General features: G+C 37.2%; 1 long non-coding RNA gene across 4 annotated transcripts in view; it reads left to right on the forward strand.

Annotated features, from left to right (window-relative positions):
* LOC123573605 (uncharacterized) overlaps positions 1 to 21,604 on the forward strand; it is a 253,758-nt gene that overhangs the window by 214,505 nt on the left and 17,649 nt on the right. For 2 of the 4 annotated variants that reach the window (XR_010586926.2, XR_010586927.2), the window contains 2 exons: positions 19,788 to 19,905; positions 20,381 to 20,502. The exons of 1 other annotated variant lie outside the window; for it this stretch is intronic. This is a non-coding gene — a long non-coding RNA (uncharacterized lncRNA). The remainder of the gene's footprint in view (positions 1 to 19,787; positions 19,906 to 20,380; positions 20,503 to 21,604) is intronic. One more of the 4 variants, XR_012435332.1, reaches the window with a different exon arrangement.

Consider the following 21,604-nt stretch of genomic DNA (forward strand, 5'->3'; position numbering starts at 1 on the left):
TTGAATTTGGATATAAGTTTTAAGTTTTAAAATGTATTAGACTAAGTCTGGATGACCCAAAAGTACCTAGAGAGGTAGTTAATAGGAAATGTAGTTTAAAATCTAGTTAAAAATGAGGAAGAAAGGCTTGTCAAAGAATGTAAATCAGAAATTGGACAAAAGAAAATAATTTCATTGTGATATTTTAGAGTTTAAGGATCAATATATTAGCTGCATAAATCCCTTCTTGCTTTAGCTTGTGGGAGTCAGCATGCCCTTCCTTAGCTCAACACTGCTCTGCAGGCCTGTCTCACAGCAAAAGTTGCAAACTATCCATCCAACAAGAGATTAATAACCAGAATATATAAGAAACTAAAATCAATAGCAAAAAATCAATCCATTTGTAAAATGGGTAGATAATCTGAATAGGCATTTCTCAAAAGAAGACACACAAATGGCCAAAAGGCATATGAAAAATGCTCAACATCACTAATCATTAGGGAAATACAACTCAAAACCACAATGAGATCTCATCTCACCCCAGTAAAAATGGCTATTATCAAAAAGAGAAAAATAAATGCTGGCAAGGATGTAGAGAAAAGGGAACTTTGTACGAATGTAAATTAATATAGTCACTATGGAAAACAGTATTGGAGGTTCCTCAAAAAACTAAAAATAGAACTGTCATATGATCCAGCAATCCTGCTGCTGTGTATATATCCAAGAAAACTGAAATCACTATGTTGAAGAGTTATTTCTGTATCTATTGCAGCACTGTTCACAATAGCCAAGATATGGAACAAATTCATTAATAAATGGATACAGCAAATGTGGTATAGATACACAATGGAATATTATTCCATTATAAAAAAATGAAATCCTATCACTTGCAGCAACATAGGTGGAACTGAAGGAAATTTTGTTAAGTGATATAAGCCAAGCACAGAGAGAAAAATATTGTTTGTTCTCACTCATATGTGGGGGCTAAAAAGTTGATCTCATGGAGGTTGGGAAGGATAGGGGAAAGGGAACATGTAGAGAGATTGGTTAATGGATATAAAAATATAGTTAGAATAAGTTCTAGCATTCAATAGCACAGTAGGGTGACTATAACAATAATTATATATTTCAAAAGAGCTAGAAGAGAAGATTTGGAATTCTCTTAACACAAAAAATGATAAATATTTGATGCAATAGATATCTCATTACCCTGAGTTGATGATTATACATTATATGTGTCATGTGTGTCCGTGTGAAGAGACCACCAAACAGGCTTTGTGTGAGCAATAAAGCTTTTTAATCACCTGGGTGCAGGCGGGCTGAGTCCGAAAAGAGTCAGGGAAGGGAGATAAGGGTCGGGCCGTTTTATAGGATTTGAGTAGGTAAAGGAAAATTACAGTCAAAGGGGGGTTGTTCTCTGGCGGGCAGGAGTGGGGGTCACAAGGTGCTCAGTGGGGGGAGCTTTTTGAGCCAGGATGAGCCAAGAAAAGGAATCTCACAAGGTAATGTCATCGCTTAAGGCAAGGACCGGCCATTTTCACTTCTTTTGTGGTGGAATGTCATCAGTTAAGGTGGGGCAGGGCACTTTCACTTCTTTTGTGATTCTTCACAGGGGTATACGTGCAAGTCACAGGGGATGCGGACATGCAAATCACGGGGGATGCGATAGCTTGGCTTGGGCTCAGAGGCCTAACATTTTGCATGTATTGAAATTTGACACCGGGCGCGGTGGCTCATGCCTGTAATCCCAGCATTTTGGGAGGCCGAGGCGGGCGGATCACAAGGTCAGGAGATCGAGACCACGGTGAAACCCCGTCTCTACTAAAAATACAAAAAATTAGCCAGGCGAGGTGGCGGGCGCCTGTAGTCCCAGCTACTCAGGAGGCTGAGGCAGGAGAATGGCGTGAACCTGGGAGGCGGAGCTTGCAGTGAGCCGAGATCGCGCCACTGCACTCCAGCCTGGGCGACAGAGCGAGACTCCGTCTCAAAAAAAAAAAAAAAAAAAAGAAATTTGACTTATGTCCATAAAATGCATTATTAGTATAAATCCCCAGTTGACATGGGGTTGAAATGCCTTTTCACACTTAATGGTCACAAGCCATCATGTAGTTTCTATCTGTGTGTGTTCTGAGTTTAGGAAGAATGCTGTAGCCCTATTCCACCTTACCTCTTTCAGGAACCCAGTTCACCACTATCTCTTTCAGAGGAATAATGAGAAAAACTGGCAGATGTATTTTATCTGACAACTGATTGATTTACCATTATGTTAGATTTTCCATTCAATGCTTGTTTTTGTCTTGGCATCACAATCAATCTATGCTCAATCTGTTTCTCTTCAGTTGTATATAAGGTATGCTACGTGACCAAAGAGCTAAGAGAAAGATTTCATGGTACTGTTTTCAATTTCTCTAAGTCCTGAACTGTAATTTGCCTAACCAGGATCCTAGCGCTTATTTTAGAGCGCTAAATGCTCTCTTGAATTTTTATTCTTGGCTTTGAGTTCTGCATGCTAGTAGGTTTTATACTGTCAGTTTTGTGATCTTATTGACAGAGAAAAAATGGATAAAGCTGAGATGATTTCCCACTGCCAACAAATGTCACGAGAGACCATTTGTTCTCAAAGCAGACCTATTCTTCCCTTGTTCTTTAGCCATTTCTAAGACTGTTAAAAAGCTTTGTTTTTGTGGTCTTGAGCTGTCTTCCCAATTAGCTCATAATGGATTTTACCTTCCTATCACCATTTTTGGAGCGTGATATTGTGCTTTAATATATCTTTGGTATAAGGACTTATAAAAATCTAAATATATTAGAATTCTTCTTGTGTAGCAACATTGTTTTTGTTTTTCTACTATGCCTAGCAAGCCAGTTTTTTGGTCAAGATTTTTTATTTATATGCCTGACCTTCTTGGACTGAATTCACCTTTAGAGTCTCAGACTTTCAAATTTGCCCTCTTTATCTGTTACGAACCTTAACAATGCCATTATTACTTTCTGACAAATTAGGATTTCTTATTGAAACAGGCTAGACTATGGGTTTTTAACAAACAAACATGCATAATGCAGTTTCACAAAATAGTTGGAACTCATCCAATTTATACAAATGTGTCACCGTCACCTTTTCCTGAGTCTTTTGGTCTTCATCTCCTATGCTCTGCTTCTCTTGGCTAAGAGGACACTCACACATACCCCTTTGGGTAGCATGGCTGCTACAAGCAAATCCATGCAGGAGACAAAAAAAGTTGTCAAAATTGAGGAATAGAGGGTAGACTACAGATACTTAAGCAGGAAAACAATATTATAAAAATTATATTTGAGGCAGTTTATATCAGCAGTTTGGAACATGATCAATTGTGAGTGGGAAGTGGAAAGACAATGGAGGCAGAGAAAGCAGCCACCTGGAAGAGGCCTTGGCAGCCAGAGCTGTGTGAGTTGAAGGAAGCTTGGCTGGAGACCTGGCAAGGACCCTTGGATTAAGGAAAAGGAGAGAGCGAGGCCATCTGAGACAGGGACAGAGCAGCAGACAGAAACAATTGTAGGAGACAAAGAGGAAAGAAAAGAAAATGCAATTACACAGTCTGGAAGGTCAGAAAGGTAAGGAAAATTGGGAAGGCATACTTATTTAAAGGGGATGATAAAGAGATAAGTAGAAATATTTAGTTTCACAGGCCAATAAGATATGCTTCTGATGTATCTGTTAGTATATATTTCACTGAAAGTCAAGAATTTTTATTCAATTCCTCTTCTTTAACTTATCCTGCTTTTGACTTCAGTAATACTAAATGTTAAAACATTTCATTCATTCTCCATCATGTGGAGAAAATTTTCTATTTTTTTAATTATGTGAAGTGCTTTACAATCATAACTAAATAGTTCACTTTAGACTCAATGATAAAAACTCATCAAATCACATAAAGTAAATGAAAAGGAAGAAGAGTAACTAAATAAAAGAAACAAAGACAAAATGATCTACCTATCATGCGCATCTCTGTGTGAAGAGACCACCAAACAGGCTTTGTGTGAGCAATAAAGCTTTTTAATCACCTGGGTGCAGGTGGGCTGAGTCCCAAAAGAGAGTCAGCGAAGGGAGATAAGGGTCGGGCCGTTTTATAGGATTTGAGTAGGTAAAGGAAAATTACAGTCAAAGGGGGGTTGTTCTCTGGCGGGCAGGAGTGGGGGTCACAAGGTGCTCAGTGGGGGAGCTTTTTGAGCCAGGGTGAGCCAGGAAAAGGAATTTCACAAGGTAATATTGTTGCTTAAGGCAAGGACCAGCCATTTTCACTTCTTTTGTGGTGGAAAGTCATCAGTTAAGGCGGGGCAGGGCATTTTCACTTCTTTTGTGATTGTTCAGTTACTTCAGGCCATCTGGGCATATACGTGCAAGTCACAGGGGATGTGATGGCTTGGCTTGGACTCAGAGGCCTGACACTACCCTCAAAAATTCTACCACTTTGGAAGACCGTTGAAGAAGATTGTGATCCAATGCTGTTATGGCAATTCTAATGTGAATTTTGAACTACAAACTTATCCGTGAAATAGTCTATATGCGAATGAATGCTAGAGAGACATGAATTAAATTATGATCTCGAATAGAAAGGATTAAAACATATTTTGCTCATGATAAAGTCAATTTAATATAACTAGCATTACAAACAAATATTGGTGAAGATCATAAATTTCAATAAGTATATAAGAATGTCGTAAAGTTTCTAAACTTTTTTATGACATTATAGGTAACATCTTTCAAAAGTAGTAGGGTATGATAATAGAAACTCTGTGAAAACATCCTTACAGCAAAAAGAAACAAGCAAAAACTCTTTACACTTGATTATATACAGTCAACCCTTTATTTTTGGGTTCCACATCCATGAACTCAACCAACTGCAGATTGAAAACATTTAAAAAAATTTGCATATATACTGAACATGAACAGACTTCTTTTTTTTATTATTCCTGAAACAATATTGTGTAACAGCTATTTACATAGTACTTACATTATCTCAAGTATTACAAGTAATCTAGAGATGAGATAAAGTATATGAGAGGATGTGCATAGGCTATATGCAAATATTCAGCCATTTTATGTAAGAGACTTGAGTGCCTGTGAAATTTGGAATCCTCCAGAGGTCCTGGAGCCAATCCCCCATGGATACTGAGGGATGGCTGTACATCATATTTTCATTTATTTAAAATTATATGTATTAGGTTAGTGCAAAAGTAATTGCAGTGTTTGCCATTTTTTTTAAGCTATGCAAAGACTGCAATTACTTTTGCACCAACCTAATATAAATCCTACATCACTTTTCATCAGCAATTGGTAAACCAAGAATCAGTGATCATCCTAGGCAAAGAGAACTGGAAAGATTGTTTTGCTCTTCAGAACAGTTGTTCAAATGATATATCCTGTTGATCTGATTCCATTATAATTTCTCAGGGTGCTTATTATATAAGCAGATTACTAGATTCTACCACAGACTCACTGAATCAGAATTTAGAGACTGAGGCGAGAAACCTGCATCCTTAATAAGTGCCTTCAATGACTCCTGTGGTTCGTGATGTTTTAGAACCTTTGTTCCGGAAATCCACACCATCTAACATGAGACAATGTAACATACATGAACAGGCCACAAAATAGCAAAATCATTTTACAGACTGTAAATCTTTTTTATTACATTTATGGCTTAGCCCAAGGATGAACGCATAGTAGATGCTTAATATTTGCAAGTAATAATGAGATAGTTTATATACTAGAACAACTGAATCATCATGGTGACCTAAGTATCTGGAATTTTTAACATGACATCTTCAGTTATTTTTGGTTTCAAAGAAAAGACCTACTCCTTACTTTTTATTTTGAAAGGTGGCATAAACCTGTTTGATTTTCACAATTTTAAAATGATGGGGGAAAAAAATCGAAAGGCTTTGTGGGAGAAGAAGTACAAATAGGTCCATAAAATATGTCTAAGATTGACTTATTAAAAAATAGAGAATCCATAAGTGCCAAAAGTTTTTCTGTGCTTACTGACATATCTTTAATCTCACAAAATGCTCTACCCAGTGGAAAAAAGAGGGCAGCAGATATAATAATCTATTAATCATTTATGTGAAACTCCGTTGATCCTAGAGTGACAAAATGAAATAAAGATTGATCCAATTTGTTAAGGACTATGCCTGTTAGGAATATATTCAGCTAGAAACAGAGGCTTAATAAAATGTAGTTTATTTTTTCTCACATAACAACTCTCTAGGCAGGTGAGGTGGGTGGTGTTAGCCTCCCTCTGGTGTCATCCAGAATCCATATCCTTGCTGTATGTCTGCTCCACCATCCTCATCTTGTAATTTTTAGTTTTAAGTTTATCATTTCATAGGCTTAAGGTGGCTGCTGCAATTCCTGGCTTTACGCACATGTTTAAGGCTGGAGGGAGCTAGGAAATGTGCCATTTTCTGTTTTTTTTTTTTTGTCAAGAAATACATTTTTTCCTGGAAACTATAAACTGGTATTTGCTTTTCAACCTATGGCTCTAAGGTCAGAACTCTGTCACATGGCTACCCATGACTGTGAGTCTGGGAAAGTGAGTATCCAGCTTTCTGAATTCTAAAGTGGGCAGCAATGGATAAGGCAGTTGGAAAATGACTTCTGAGTTGGCTAAAGGACAATGTCTACCACAATATTCTCTCATTAGCAATGACCTGGGGCTTGGACTCTAAGAACAGGAGAGCTGAGAGCTGAATTACTGAAAGGGGAGCTTGACTGCTATGTTAGGCTTGCTTCCTCACCTGAAAGTTCTTTCAGAATCTTGGTTGTGTGTTACCTGCTGTGCATTCTAGCCCTGCACATGATATTTGTCTCCTAGACTGACTGCTTCTTATTCTTTTTCCCTTTCTGGAAAGCAGTATAGTTTAGTGGTGGGGAGTACAGGCTCTGGAAGCAGAAAGCCTGGGTTTAAATCCTGGGTGGGTGGCTTATTAGCTGTGTGATCCTGAGCTAGTTATTTAACTTCTGTCAGTCTTTTTATCCTCATTTGTTAAGTATAAATAGCAGTGGTATCTATCCCGTAGATTTGTTATAAAAATGCAATGGCATCACCTCATAAAAGTATATCATGACCATGCTAAGCATGTTAAGTGTTTGGAAAATGTTAGTAATTATTAATTTTTTTCTTTTTTTTTTTTTTTTGAGATGGAGTCTCGCTCTGTCACCCAGGCTAGAGTGCAGTGGTATGATCTCGGCTCACTGCAACCTCTGCCTCCCGGGTTTAAGGGAGTCTCTTGCCTCAGCCTCCCGAGTAGCTGGGACTACAGGTGCGTGCCACCACACCCGGCTAATTTTTTAGTTTTAGTAGAGACGGAGTTTCACCATCTTGGCCAGGCTGGTCTCCAACTCCTGACCTTGTGATCCACCGGCCTCGGCCTCCCAAAGTGCTGGGATTACAGGTGTGAGCCACCGCACCCGGCCAGTAATTATTAATTTCTTATTGTTTAGACTTATATCTAGATCTATTAATGTATGTAATCACAATGCTTGGCACATGGAACTCAGCTCCCTTTTTTGTGCGTAAAGATATGTAATTATGTAACTGTGTGTATGTGTGTGTTGTGTTTGTATGATTTGTGAAGTTGTTATGCAGATATAATCCTTTTACAGAAATGCCCAAGGCCCCTGGATTTCTGCCTTTTTGAGAAAGATTACTCAAGTGGACTACATTTGCAAAAACAATTTTCTAAGAAACCAGATTTTTAAAAATAAATTTCTAAAATCCCCATGTTGTCTTTTATTAAAATTATATATTTCTCTTGACATTTAGTATACTGTACATAGACTATGTTATTTTGTTAGATTTACCCCAGTTATTTCTTTTTTGGGGAGCAGATATTGGTAAAAGATAAAATGGAACCCAATAATATTTTTCAAGAGCAAAATACATGGCTTAAGGAAAAGAATAACCTGTCTGAGGAATGGTAGGAAGGACATTTGGAAATGAGCATGCCTCAGTGGGGAGGAAGATGCTGACCAGAAAGGTGGAAGCAATCTGGAGACAAACTGTTGTTTTCTTTATAATTTTACTCCTGTTGAGTTCTGGTTTCATCTTTCCATTAATACATATTCACTTTATAATGTAGGGAGCACTCTTTCTTACCTTTGGGATTTAAGTAATTGAAGTTAATCTCTTTGAAAGAGATCTCAGTTGGATTGATCTAAGATAGAAAAAGTCATTAAGAGGAAATTAATAAAAGGGAACTCTTTAAGGTGGGTAACACAGGTATTATAGTCTTAGCCCCTGGAATATGACCCAGTAGGCAGAGTAAGCCCTGGCAAAGCAAGGCATACAGCCAAATGTTAGCTTTTCACATGCAAAAACAAGATTATGCAATAGTACAGACTTTGCTAGGCTATTATTTACAGAAGGAATTCAGCAACATTTGTTTACCTACTTCATTATTATACCAGCAATCCAGCCTGAAGGACTTAGCTCATAGATGTCTTCTGAAATGTGGAAGAAATACTTCTGTTTATCATAAAAGCTCAGCTGGAGATTGGAGTCTGGAAGAGGGAGGAGAGAAGAGGAGGACCTCAGGGAGGCAAGTTAAGCAGCCCAGCTTTTGCATCTTAATTTCTTTCTCTGTGCTTTTGTCTTTCAAGGAGTGGTGCTGGGCACAGGTATTTTAGATAAGTAAGTGGGATAGCAAGAGAAGGACCTTTTTACTGCTCACCCATTTATTGGGTGACAATCCAATGTGCTATCCAGAATGCAGCATTTTTGAGAGTAAAAGAAATCATACTGGGCCAGATCATAAAACCCAGCATTTTTTAGACAAACTGGTATAGTGTATATGGTTAACTTACTTTGTACCAAGAAGGTATAACAAACTCACTTTAGAGGACAGTGGTGTACAGTCTGATAGAGTGAGTACCCAGTTAACTCTCCGTATGTTGTGTCAGCTGGCTTTGTATCAGGAAGCTTCTGGTGAGTTTAGGTGACCCCATAGCAGAGGCAGGTGGAAAATTCCAGGCTAGGAGGCTGGATGGAGTAGATGGTAAACACTTAAGGGTCAGTGGTCAATGATGAGGACACAAGCCAAGAGCCAACCATGGGGATTCCAAGGGGAGCTTGGGTTATCAAAGGCCATTAGAGCTACAGTGACCAGGACATTGCCCCAAGAAACTGTGTCTGCATGAAATAAGGGATATCCTTGCTTGTTTGTGACCCAAGGATATGTAAGTCATACATTTTTGCCTGTTAGAAACAGAAGAGAGGGTGGCTATATGGAATATTAAATATTTTTATTAATAAAAATATTAATAGAAATTGCATGACCTTTTAAGTTATGGTATGGGACTAAATTTAAACTACAAATGTAGTTGAGTTTCTGTTTTGTGGAGAGATTATTTATGAACAAAGTAAAGGAGTTACAACTCTTCATAAATAAGTCTATAAAATGTTGCGGCATTAGATAGTGAGATCTTTTCGATCTGTATTTCTTTCCAAAAATCTTAACAATGTCACCATTTTATTAAATCATTTGATTGGATCAATACTTTATATGAACTATCTAATCTGAGCAGCCCCAAGAAACCTGTAAAACAGGCATTATTGTCCTATTTTATAGATAAATTAGCCAAGGATAAGATAAATCAAAGGGCTTGATCAATTCATCTAGATAAGAAGTGGTAGAGCTTGGATTTAGAACCAAGCCAAAACACTCACATGGCTTACGTATTACTTTTCATTCTAAGCTGCCTTATTTTATCACAAATAGATTGAGATCAATGCATTGAACCCTTGACATCTAGACCCTCTTCTATATGATTTTAAACTACTGTTTAAATTTAGTTAATTACTGAACATTTCATGTTCTTATATTTGTTCAACTAGATTCAAAATTCTTCAGTGCTTCCTTTTTTTCATCTCTGTGTTTATTGTATTGTTGTTGTCTTCAGACATATTCATTGAAGAAGTATTTATTGAGTGCCTATTATTGCCAGGAACTGTCTCAAGTGTCTGATATATATATATTGATGTATATTCTATTGATGGAGGCAAAAATAAAATGAGTGAGTTAATTTTAAGATATAATAGAAGGTATTAAGTACAATGCACAAAAAAGTAAAGCAAAGTTAAGTGAAATTGAGAATAGGAATGGGTTACTATTTTAAGAAATATGATAAAGTAGGTCCATCGAGAAAATTCCATCTGAAAAATGCCCGAGGGAGTGTCTGTGCACATGTTCAGAGGAAGAGCAGTTTATGCAGAGGGAAACAGGCAGCGCAAGATGCTTTTGAGGTACATGTGGCCAGAATAGAATAAGTGAAATAAAGTCAGAGAAAGAACAATTTTGGGTGTTGTCTGAACAGACCTTATAGGAACTTAAAAGTCATTGCAAGAAATTTCGCAAGATTTCAATGAGATAAATAACTTCCTATTTCTTATTAATATCCAGTATAGCTATAAGAGTAGACGTTGCTATAAAAGTTTTTTAGTGACACATGTTGACATCCAGACATATTATTCTGACATTTTTATTGATGAACCACAGTCTGTCATAGATTATTAACACATTATTGGCTTATGTACTCAGACAGTGATTTTTATTTACCAGACCACTGGTAATCACAGAGTTTCTCCCTACCATCTTTGGTTAATTGATGTGTATCAACTGTTGTTGTTTTTTTTTTCCATCACATACCTCAAGATCTGGTAACACCATGGGAAGACTGTATTTCAAGAGTTTTCTTTTTTTTCTTCCCTCTCTTAACATTATGCTAAGTGATCAGGAAGAAGGAGTTAAGGGAGCTTCTTTTCACGGACTAGACTCTAGGGAAAAAAGATTGATGATATTTGGTAGAAGGAAAAGCCTTATCTCTAAAATGCCCTCAGTATTATGTCAGGCTAAGCATTACCTATGGCAAACAAAACTAGGAAGACGAGCTTCAGGCTTGGTGAATGTCTCTTAAGCTATGAAATCCTCTGAGCCTCCCTTAGAGACCTCATCCCTTCTTAACACGAAGGGCATTCCAGACCCAACAAAGAAGGGCTTCAGGAGCCATTCTTGACATCCCAGTCCTTTCTCTGTTGTCTGATCCTTTTATTTGAAATTACTTAGTAGATTGTGATACTAGTTAAAGTCTCTGATTCATGTTAGTCTGATTTGACAATCTAATCCTGTGTTAGCCCAATGATAGAGGGAATCTTAAAATAATGTTACTTCTAAGAAAGGACCAAATTTGGCACAGATTCATAGACTGTTGTTTGTAAATTCAAGGGCTTAGACATCTTCTGAATAACAGTATTTTGGAAAAATTGTGCTCTAAATATTTGGAGTGGAGTCTGAAAATAAATGGTTCATCACTAAGAGGTAAGAAGATTAAATGTTAGCAGAGGAAAAAACCATACAGGTTGTCCCTTCAAACTTGATAATTGGGAAGTATTAACTCATTTAAGTGATTTTGCCATTGTTTGAAACTTCTGAAATTCCTCTTCTAAGATTTGTTTTGGAAACTGTATTTTAAACATGTCTTCCAATGTGGCATATCTTCACTCTTTGAAGGGGTATTTCATTTTTGAAACTACTTGGGAACTACTCCAAAAAAAAGGGTTATGATAACAGATATTTGAGAATAGCAGATAATTGAGGATTTTTTAAAAAATGTGTAAATATATAGTAATGTTACTTGTCGTCTTGAACATTTTGTAAACTAAATAATTCCCAAAGTGACATACAAAACTATCTCATCAAAAATTACTTCATCAGAATGACTTATACTTTCCCAAAATGACTGCTTTGAAGGACAACATTCATTTGACTACGTTTCTCCTGATCACCTACCCTGATCATCCTATTTAAAATATCTAGTTTGATCACTCTATTTAAAATAGCTGTTTCTAATCAAGATCTCTGTTCAGTGCATAATTCTCCTGTGTCATTTTTAATAATTGCTATTTATGAAGAACAGAACTGTCTTAATATTGTATATTTCAGTTTTCTCATAATAACAATGGCTATAGCTCAGAGCAAAAAGAATAATTTTCTCAGTAGGGACCTGTGGGAATAAATATATATTTTTTTATTATGAACCTAATGAAAATCTACTGCATCATATTTACCTACAAAAGTAAAAACAAACACACAACAACAAAAACCTAAAAAATAGCTAGTGATTACAAGAAATAACACTCTGCAGACCTTCTTCTGTATAATGCAAGGTGTTTGCTTATTGTGCTTCCTTTATCCAGATCTGAACACTATGATCTAGTTTCTGTTGAGATGACATAATTTCTTTCCTAATAAAAGCGTCATAAATTTAGGAGTAACTTACATAAAGGTTGAGATGAGTTAGATAGCCCTAAAAACCAAAAAGTACTCATTTTGCTTCACGCTGTACATGAGACTATGTGTAAATATGTATGTGTAAAAATATTATACACACATTTTTAACTCAAGTACTATAAGGTAAAATGTTAAATACTGGTGTGTGCATCAGTTGGGGTCCTTTGAAGGAGAAGATGCTGAGAGACAATTAGCAGTCCAAGAAGATTATTGGAGGTAATGCCCATGAAAGACAAAGGGAGGAGGAAGTCAATCTTACACCTGCAAAGGAAACCAGAGGAAGGGGAGCGAGATAGGGCAGGAAGAGCCTCAGGCTGTGATGCAGATGCGAGTCAGTATCCGACAAACCAACAGGGGGCTCTAGATCAAAGAGGCCTTCTGGGAGTCTGACATTGGGCAGAAATGAGTAGGTCCTGGTACCTGCAGCACACTCAATCACTGGCTGGGGGATGTGGGGGAAGAGCGTGGCCTCTGCTGGAAAGCTGAGGTAGACACTGAAGGCAGTAACATCTGGGAGCTGTATGTAACTGCATTTCTTGAAGCTGAAAAACAAGTTTTTTTCTTGAAGACAGATATGTGTAGCACATCTCCATGGCTGCCACAGTGTGTGTGTTTGTGTTTTGACACGACTATGATCAAAGTACAGTTGAAACAAAGTTCTCTATCATTGAAAGTCTACCCTCTTATAAGGTATTCTGACATTACAATACATATAAACAGATTACATAAGCTTGCCTGATTTTCTTTGATAAAACTATATGCAGTTGACTTGATTTGGGTAAATTTAAAGAGATTGACATTACTAAAATATTCCATACTCCTGACCAGTGGCAACAATCTTACCATTAGAATTAGGTAAACTTGGACAACCAGGACAGGTGAGAATGGGCACCCTGGAATCAAATCCTCAACACAGAGCAACTACAATTACCACTACCACATTCATTTTCCTCTTCATATTTGGGGATATGAAGAAGGGAAAATGAGATGGAGTTTGCAGAGGAACTCTAGAAAAGTTTATCTTTGTTTAGAAGTAGGAAAATAAAAATAAAACCTCTGAAAGAAGAACTGGATTAAGGTTTCCTTTGTTTCCCTGGTCGTTGACTTACCCACAAAGGTATGTCTAATATGTAAATGGAATCAGATATTAATCCTGGAAGACACATTGGTAGCATATATTACTAAATCTTATTTTATTAGTATTTTTATGTTAATTTTCTTAATATTTTGTGAAAAGTTTAGTATGTTAAAGACTCTGTTGTACCAATAATAGAATAAAGGATGGGTTAGAATAACAGAAAGGCTAGTAGGGAGTTTTGTAGGTCAGAAAATGCTTTTAACTTCTTTTTAAACACCTCTGCTGATTTTTGCCTATGGAAAGAAAGTGAAAAAACATATGTAACACATTTTGATACGAAACACAGAAATATATTGGATTTACAGATTCTTTCCTTCATAAAATTTAGCATTTGTACCTTCTAGTTCTCATCAAAAGTATGGTGATATAATTTTGTACATCAGTTTTGAAATGTATAGCTAGTATATAGGTAAATAAATATTTCACATGGTTTATGGACCTACAATGTTTAGAACATCTTCTCAGTGATCAGATATTTATTTGGCACCTACAATATGACTCAAAATTTGGAATTGCATTGTGTGGCATACACAGGAAAAATAAGTCTTTAACAACTATGAATCTCTAATCTATTTGAAGAGGTGAGAAAAATGCACAAAATACAAAGATACAAAGAGGGACTGATATAAGGCAATATATACTTAAGGACTTAAATAAGAATAATAGTGACTTTGAGATGGGTGAGTTGATTGGACTGGTTCTAGAAAATTTGTGGAGAAAATTGGATTTAAGCTGGACATTGAAAATGAGTAGGTTTTGAATAGACAAAGAAGCAATAGCAGAAATCATGTAATTAAAATGAGAGCCATCAATTGGCATTAGTCTGGTGTACAGACATTACAAGAATGATTGGATTTGGTTGGATGACTTACGCTGAGAGAGGAGAGGGAAGTAATATAAAATAGTTGACCCTAGAGTCCTGATTATGGAGGCCTTGGGCTAGACAGGGCATAAAAGGCAATAACAATTGTCGTAATAATAAACTGTAGTTAGTGTAGGTTTTACTATTGTTAGCTCAAGCATAATTGTTTAGTATTTCTTTTCTATTCTACCCCTTCTCCAAGGACTCAACCCTTTGTTTTGGAAAGCTTATGAATGTTATAGACTGTTGAAAAATGTTAGTCTACACGGGAGAGTTTGGATGAAGCCCCGCAAATTCCTAGCTGTGGGAGGATATTTCGACCAACAGTTCTGTGGGAGACAGGCCGACTGCTGCTGATAGAAGGCCCCCACCAGGCAGCTACAAAGGCACAGCTAGCAGGGCTCCTTATCATAGGGATGGCTGGACAGTTGGCTTGCCTGGCTCCCTCCTGCCTAACCCTATTGCTGGTCTGACAATGCTTGGCAGGCTATAGCTGTGACTCCACTGCCCTCCCTGGAGTCCCCACGTCTTGTCTTTGCCATCTCATTCAAGCTCCACAGATACCCTACAAATTCCTATTGCATTGAATTCTCCTTTCCCCTAAGTCCAGTTGATTCTCATATATCCTTGCCTGAGTAGGGTAGTCAGGGTTTCCCTCCAGTCTTTTTAAAATCTATTTTTATGACATTGAACTCTGTGCTCTCATTCTTTCAAGATCTTCCTTTCTGATTCTCAGGAGTCTTTTCTTTCCTCAATAATCTTGGTTCCTGCACATTGAGAACATTGTTTTTGTTTTTTACGTGGGTTCAAGAATCTATTTTATAATTATAATTTTATTTTTTATTTTTGTAGAGATAGAGTCTAACTGTGTTGCCAGGGCTGGCCTAAAACTCCTGGGCACAAGTGATCCTCCTGCCTCGGCCTCTCAAAGTGCTGGGATTACAGACGTGAGCCACTGCACCTGGTCAAGAGTCTGTTTTGTTTTGGTTTGGTTTTTTGAGATGGAGTCTGGCTCTGTTGCCCAGGCTGGAGTGCAGTGGCGCGATCTCGGCTCACTGCAAGCTCTGCCTCCCGGGTTCATGGCATTCTCCTGCCTCAGCCTCCCGAGTAGCTGGGACTACAGGCGCCCACCACCATGCCGGGCTAAGTTTTTGTATTTTTAGTAGAGACCGGGTTTCACCATGTTAGCCAGGATGGTCTTGATCGCCTGACCTCTTGATCGCCCGCCTCAGCGTCCCAAAGTGCTGGGATTACAGGCATGAGCCACCACGCACATGCGAGAGTTTATTTTAAGTCAAATAAACAGCAACGAGAACAATAATTGATCACTAGCAGTTTCTTTTAATTTTTATTCCTGCTTTATAATTCTGATTTCACGAAGGCAAAGCAGGTGCCTCTGACTGACTAGGGAATCACACATAAGGAATAAGAAAAAGAGCAACCTATTGTATCCCTACATAATAATAATAGCTTATATTTATTGACTACTTAGTCTGTGTCAGAACCTGGGGCAACACTCATAGATTATTTCATGTAATCAGCAGTGCAGTTTTAAGGGTTGTGCACCACTGCTCTTTGCGTTTTACAAGTGAAGAGAGTAGGAGTAGAACTCTGAGAGGTTAAATATCTTGCTATCCTTGTAGCACTAGCAAGTCAATGGTGAAACTAAGATTCAAACTCAGGAAATCTACCCCAAAGCCTGCACTCTTACTGGCTGTATTCTTAAATATTTTCTTTATCAAGGGATTAACATAATTATAGAAGTATTTTTGGAAGATTAGTCTGGCATCTGCAAGAGAGCCTAGAGAGAGGATTATTAGTTTGGAGGTTATTTTGGTCTTTCAAAATGCCAGGAGCTTCAGGCATAAACTACAGTGGAGGTCCTAGGTGTTCAGCCTAGTGAACCAGGGTAGTGTGAGAAACATGAAGAGGTAGAGAAATTAAAAATTAGCAATTTGAGAAATTAATAGAAAAATAGTATACTCGAGAAGTATTTTTCAAACTTTTTTCATAATAAAATCACCCGGGACACTTGCTAAAAATATAGAATCCTGGTCCCAACCCAAGCAGCCTGTCAGGAGATTTTCTAAGGGAATCTGTATTTTAAATAAGAGTCCTAGGTGATTCTTGTGATCAGGTAAAGTACAGAAGTCATCCTAGAATGTATCTTTTAATTTTTCCTCTACAGAAGAATTGCTTAATTACAGTGGCTTTTCTTAACTCACAGACACAATTTTCTTTTTTTTTTTTTTTTTTTTTTTGAGACAGAGTCTCACGCTGTTGCCCAGGCTGGAGTGCAGTGGCGCGATCTCAGCTCACTGCAAGCTCCGCCTCCCGGGTTCCCGCCATTCTGCTGCCTCAGCCTCCTGAGTAGCTGGGACTACAGGCGCCCGCCACCGCGCCCGGCTAATTTTTTTTTGTATTTTTAGTAGAGACGGGGTTTCACTGTGGTCTCGATCTCCTGACCTTGTGATCCGTCCGCCTCGGCCTCCCAAAGTGCTGGGATTACAGGCTTGAGCCACCGCGCCCGGCCTAGACACAATTTTCTTGTTTACAATTAGGAGCTGATGTGTAGAGTGGTTAGCACATAAGGCCATGACTGTTAAAAGCTTTTAGTCTAACTAGTAAATCATCCAGGTAATTTGAGGTTTTATTGCCATTGCATTGTTTATGGCAGCAAATCATGTTGATTTGCTGCTACCAGACACAAGGTGTAAAGTCATACGCCATAATTAAACGATATGTGACTTCTGACCCAGATACCTTTTGAAGATCCCATTTTATCAGCCAAGTCAGCCAGTTTTAAAGCAGAGTGGGTTAATCACTGAGACCATTTTGTCAGCTGCTTCTGTGGAGAGTCAACCAAAATTTCTTATAGTTGGTGGGTTCAAGCTTCATAAGTTTAGCTTTAGAATTCAATTGTAAAGCTGAGCTCAGATTTTAAACAATACATATTTTGGGCTGAAAATTCTCTTCAGTGTTTGTAATAGTCTGGGGAAATGAATGTAATAACCATTTTGACAGTAAATAGTAGCATATGCAATTTTTTTTTTACATACTAATTCCTTTATCAGTTTTGTATCTAATTACTAAGCACTTAGGAATAGAGGCTTCTAATTCAGAAATTGTCAAGTGAAGTATTAGGCATACTCAAGGCAGCTCACCAAAGGTGAGAAGTCCTCTTTTTTCACATATTTATAAACAAGGAAGTTAATTCTCTTTGTCTACTTCCCAGATACTCTTAGTAATATTTAAAGAATCTCAGAGAGGCTTGCAAGGATGTTCAAAGTCCAAAGTCCTTACCCTGAAAGAGCACACATTGCTCCTTAGGAGTCCAGTATTATCTCTAATGCAGCTCTATTCCAAACGACCAGTGTCCAATTTCACGAGCCTCTTGGTTGAGGAGTTCTCTGGCTTTAGCAGTATTTCATCTATCATTGAGAATGAGATGAGAATATCTCAATGATGGCAGGTAGGATTCTCCCTATTTTTCAGGTCTCTTGTAAAACAACATGAAGAAGCCAGAGGAGAGAAGAAATCCAGATTCTAGCATAGTTTGCATTTTAATTCTTGAATCAGGGCTGGGCTTTCTTCTTCTTAAGTTAAATTACGTACCGATCTCTTTATCCTAGAGGACAAATAGGTAGGGAAAATGGACCCGGGGTGATGTCAGAGACCATCCTTGAAAGTTTTAGAATCCATTAGTTTGCCCAGTTGTTGGTAATAGACTTTCATACCACTGATCCAATTCCAATCATTAGGGGACACCCAGGGATCTGTTTTTGCTCCAAATATACCAATTGAATTATATTTTCCTTATTTATTTACTCATTTATATGTATGAGCATGGACACATGGATAAAATATTTTATACTTTGCAATATAATATTTTATTTTACATTATTTTACTGCTATAATTGCTTTAGCTTTAGCCACTGGATGTTCTTGCAGTATAGCTTCTTTGTCTTTTTCACATGTCCCCTCCTTTACTTTCTGGTACCCCAGGATGCCCTAGACTCATCTTGTATATTTTCTCAAAAATGGGAAGTCATCAGCAAGTAGAGGTTTGTTGAGGCTATCATACTATGAGAGTGTGTGGAAGTGCAGATTACAAAAAGAAGTGTGCTGAGAATGAAATCTAATGCCAAGATTTCATTTTCAGCACCCTCCTTTTTATAATTCTTTAAAAAATGGTCACAGGAAAGATATTCTTAGAACAGATGGAGAAAAAAACTAGTAGGAAAACAGAAATAATCAGAAGGAGATAGAAACAAATGTAGGATACTTCCAAAAGTAGGAGATAGAACTAATATGAATTAGTTATTTGTTGATTGCTGCAAGAAGGCTTCATGAAATTCTGGGAAATACATGAGTCAGTGACGCATAGATAAGCTTATTGTAGGTGACGAATTGTGGGCTCTCAAAACTCTGTGGTTCCCCTCAGAGGGCTGTAAAAGTTAAAGCAATTTGATTGGTTTTATATTCAAGGAAAAATATTAAAGAGTTAACTAGTGAAAAATTAAGCCTGAAAAACAGAAAATAATGAATTTTCTACAAAATAAACAGTTGTATAAATCAATTCGTTGTATGATCAAAGGAGAGCATATCTGAGGGAAATGAACTGGGAAGAAGAATGTGCTTGATGGGGTATAGAAGTGGGGGTGTGGGGTCCTGATAGCTGGATCATGAAGCATAGAACCTGAATCTATGACTTACCTTCTCTTGGGATTTGTCATTGATTACTCCCTAATTCTATCACTTTACTAACTACAAGGAGGTCTGTTTCTACTTTAAAATATGTTCAAATATAGGTAAATGTCACTTGGAATATCCCAGAACACAACCATACTGAGGAATACAGAGGATACTAGAGCTCTTAGTAATTTGGCTTTGAAGATGCTGCTACCTTTAGCTTCAAGTTCATAAGTTCTTGATTTCCCAGCCTCTCTCCCTAGGCCTGATGCCAATTTTAATACTCACTGCCCAAGACACTTCCCATATCCCTGTGTGCCAAGTGTCTAGAATAGTGCCTGAACTATATTAAGTAATCAAGAACTATTTGTTGAATGAATGAATGTGTGAATGAATTAATTATATCCTAAGTTACATTTCAATATTTTAGAAAGATGCCATCTTATAGCATCAGCATACTTGTCTTTGTTTACCATATTACAGCTCTTGGGGTTTTAGATGTTTGGTCTATTATTTTCCTGAACTTCACCCTCCTTTTTTCCTCCCTACTTACTTGTATGTCTCTCCTATTCTTGATATTGCCCTAGATCTCCTTGTAAAATATTTTGCAAAATTGTTCAGGCTTCCTGCATAACTCTGACTTGAAACATTATGCTTTAAATTTTTTCATATTGCTTCTCAGTATCTTTTCTAAAATAGATCTGTGTGATAATTATTTTTGGAGGGGGTATGCTTTTCACCATAACAAGGAATAAGAAAATTTAAATGTGCTATAATTTTTTATCTCCACAGATTGTTTTGCTTATTGGTGTTGAATTTTAATTAAAAACCAAACAACTTTTCCTATTAACTTGATGCTACTTATTAATTCAAATGAAGAGACTGACTCTGGATATTGGGAAAATTTATCGTAAGTCTTTAATAATCTTTTCTCATGGTTTGTGAATTATTTACTGGAGAACATTTGTTACAGACTTGGGCTTCACATGGTTTTCCTTGAGTCTCACAAGTAGCTTCCTTTTGAATAGATTTAGATTCCCTAAACATTTGGTAAATGCCTAGCACATGCCAAACATGTAGGTAGATGTTAGGAACTTCATTTACTCAATGAGGAAACAGATGTAAAGTGACTCAGTGACTGTGATCCAGCAACTATCCAATAACGATGGTCCCATAGTCAGTGAGAGAGGTAGGGTTAAAGTCTACCTCTTGGGACTCAAGTCCAGTACCTTTTCCCATTATATACTTGGTAAAAGCTGATTTTTAAAGATATATATATATCTTTAAAATATATGAAATATATTGGAGAGTGTTCACTTTCTTCTGGGGTCCTCATAGCTTAAATGATACTTCATGGTTTTTATTTTGTGTTCCTTTTCTCTTAGTTTGGAATCGCAAATTGACCTCAAGATATATTTGATCAGGATGAATTCCAAACCTGAAATTAGTTGTTCTCTGAGCTCAGAGTTTTAGATTAAACATCTCTCTCTTGATATATATATCTAGGGTAAGTTATTTAAAATTATCTTTAATATCTGGAATAAGAGTTAAAATTAAGAAAAGTAAGTCCAATAATATTTGAAGTAAGCTTTAAATTGGACTTCGGTTATTTAGAAATGTTTTAATCACTAAACCACTGATTGAAATAAAGTATACGTGATGGACATAATATTAGACCATCAAAAGTCAGGGAACATGGCCTTGATGACAAACTTAAGAGAAGCATGGGAGGGTTTGCTGCTACTGAAGATTTTAAATTTTTAAAAAAGAAAATAGTGTGGTATTTGAATGAATTCCTAAATATAAGAAGCTATAGTTTTTGTAAATATTTGAATTCCAGAAAATAAAATTCACGGCTATGTATGAGAAAGGACATTAAAAAAAAATAAGATGTTTTTGACCAGTCGCAGTGGCTCAGGCCTGTAATCCCAGCACTTTGTGAGGCTGAGGTAGGAGGATGGCTTGAGCCTAGGAGATCAAGACTAGCCTGGGCAACATAGTGTGACCCCCTTCTCTACAAAAGATAAAAAAATTAGTCGGCACGGTGGCATGTGTCTATAGTCCCAGCTACCTAGGAGGCTGAGGTGGGAGGATTGCTTGAGCCAGAGAGGGAGATCAGAGCCTGAGAGACTGAGGCTGCAGTGAGCCATCATCACCCTGCTGCACTCCAGCATGGATGACAGAGTGAGACCCTGTCTCAAAAAAAACAAAGAACAAAAACAACCAAATGTATTTGCTAACTTGCTACAAATATAAAATGATACTTCTTTTGTAGATTGTAAAAAATCAAGTGAAACTAAAACTTTGTGCTCTTTGATCATGATTTCCATTTTCCCTGTTCTTCCCACCTGCCTCCCCAGACCCTAGTAATCACCATTCCACTCTCTACTTCTATGAGTTTGACTAAGATTCCACATTTAAGTGACATCATATCATCATATGGTTTTTTATATATATATATATATATATATATATATATATATATATATAAAATCACGTTTTCTTTTTCCATTCATCCATTGACACTTCGGTTTATTCCGTATCTTGACCTTCATAAATAATGCTACAATGACCATGGGAGTGCAGATACCTCTTCAACATACTGATTT

The sequence above is a fragment of the Macaca fascicularis genome, chromosome 5 (assembly GCF_037993035.2).
Source record: "Macaca fascicularis isolate 582-1 chromosome 5, T2T-MFA8v1.1".
Taxonomy (NCBI): Eukaryota; Metazoa; Chordata; class Mammalia; order Primates; family Cercopithecidae; genus Macaca; species Macaca fascicularis.